Below are 2,551 nucleotides of genomic sequence, written 5' to 3' on the forward strand. Positions count from 1 at the left end.
ATGTACGATATGAAAATGTAATAATGAATATATGTAATAAAAATGTAATATATGAAAAGATTTTGTATTGGTCGAGGTGTCCCATTGCCTTAATATATTTAGTAACTCATTTCTTATAATTCTGTGTGTATATATGTCCCATCTCTGAACTGTGTCCCATCTGTGTCCCATCTTTGAACTCCATAGCAATAACGTATACTTAGATTAAACGAAATGATCGGAGTATTTATTACATTTCAAAATATAAAAATGTTAAATAACAAATATATCAAAAACCACAAATTAAAGAATTTTTTGCTAATAATATTTTTGTCTCCAAAAAGAAAAATTATTTTCAATTTACTTTACAAATTTATTATTACTATAATCGTTACTGAGTACATAACATTAAAATTCTTTTGTACAATTACAACACACATGTTAATAGAGACTAATAAAGAAATAATCCAGTCTCTAAGTATAGTGATACCGGAAATTTTGTATTAGATTTAATATTATTCTGATCATCACTGCTAATTATTGTGTAAGTCAGCAAGAATGCCTCAAAGTACAAATCGATCATTCACATTTCATTTTTCACATTTCACTGTGGTTAGTCAATTTCTTATGGCTCAGGGCTTACGTTTCAGGCCAGTAGTAATAGTCGGATCTTATATTTAAGACCATCTGAAGTTCATCTTCAGATTGGTTTGTAGCCAAAACATGAAATGAGCGGTACAGCATCTGAAGATAAATTTAAGATGGTCTCAAATATAAATGTATGAGGAACACGACTATTTGAGATTGAAACGGATTAATATAAATGCAGTTCCAATTGGTCATTCTTCTATTACATCTTTTCCGTTCCGCTTTTCCGTTGCGCTTTCTCTTTCCGTTTTTTTCGTTCTTTGTGAGACGACACCCTATAGCCCTTTGAACTAAAGAATATTCTAAAATGGTTTTCACACTGAGTTTCTGGCAGATGACCTTGTGCCAAGAGAAAAAGCATCTAAGTAGGTTTACAACTTTGTTTCTGTCAGTATTTGTCCTATCTTAGCCTATATAGACTATATAGCATGTTAGTAAGACAGAGAGCGAAACGTTGGCTCTTGTCGCTTCTCTAACAAGCCATGCCCCACCACGGCAGTATACGTTCCAGTATTTTCTTTAGTTGTTAGTCCCGGTCTACAATAGATATTTCAAGTTCTAAATATTAAGAAATTGACCAATCACAATCGAATGTCAGAAGAAAATCGACTGTGATTGGTCAATTTCTAAAGGCTCCAAGTTTAAAACTTAAAGCACCTAATGTAGACCCGGACGCAAACGGATAGTCTCTCGTGTACAGTGGAGGGAGTAAAACACTGGCGCGCATGCGTGAGAGATTCTTTATTATTTTGTCTACCGCTTTGCAACATTTTACAGATGGTTTTCGTAGCGTACACTTGTAGCATTGGTACTCTAGTAGCATTAGTACACTAGTAACATTCACTAGTAGAATACACTTCGCGTTTCTCAGTTTATATATAACTTATAAAGTTTATTTTTAAAAGTGAGAGTAAAACGTGATATTGCACAATCCACCGGATATCTGAAGTTATCTCTAAATAACTCATTAGCCGAAGAACTAAAGGTATGTATCCATGGGGGGAAGAACGTGGATCGTTTGGGGAAGCAATCGTGAAGCGTTTCCTTTAGAATAAATTCGTAAAAAGTGAAACTCCCAAATATTTTCAAGCTGGACAATTTTCACTTATAACGAATTCATGTTGGCGGGGAAAAATTTTATAATAGATATTTTAATCTTTACGGTACAATGAGAAAAAGAGTATCTTTTTGGTACAAAATAATGGGTGTCTATTGTTCGACGATTATTTTAACTATTTACAATGGTTCAAAACATCTGCACAAGGTCATAAATATACTTCCAAGTTTGTAGAACAAATATATGTAATTAATGTTGGACAATAATAATATGTAATATAGTTTATTTATGTAAAGGAAAACACAGATCGATGAGAAAACTTCCAAGAAAAAAATTGGTCGAGCATTAAAAACCCATTATTTTATTCTACGGGTTTAACATGATCCCTACCAGGTATATACTCGGTCACAGGACGGTTGCAAGGGCAGTCACAAAATGGTCACGGGACAGATTTTTTCTCACATACTTGAAAACAAACAAAGAATACGATGACGCGAATCTATGATTTGCGACTATGCTATGAGCGCAACAGATGATCAGACAGCTGATTAAATTTGATACATATATATCAAAATTATATGTGAATATGTAATTTTGATAACTATCTGGCTATCTACTACGCACGTTCGTAAATCATACGCTACCTTAGTCGTATTTTTAGTATGTTTTGAAACATGTAATAAACAAACAGAGATGGAAATAGTTCCTAATCAGCCCGTTTTTTTTATGTTGTTCGAGCACTAAATATATGACAGTTCACATTCAAAACATTCCACAGCATAGTTTACTAAAGAGTGGGTAGAGCTAAAAAGATGGAATAAAGCGCGCGCGAGTTCAAAAACGCAGCACTGGCTCGCGCATGCGTGA

The sequence above is a fragment of the Dinoponera quadriceps genome, unplaced genomic scaffold (assembly GCF_001313825.1).
Source record: "Dinoponera quadriceps isolate SergipeBrazil2010 unplaced genomic scaffold, ASM131382v1 scaffold1782, whole genome shotgun sequence".
NCBI classification, from domain to species: Eukaryota; Metazoa; Arthropoda; class Insecta; order Hymenoptera; family Formicidae; genus Dinoponera; species Dinoponera quadriceps.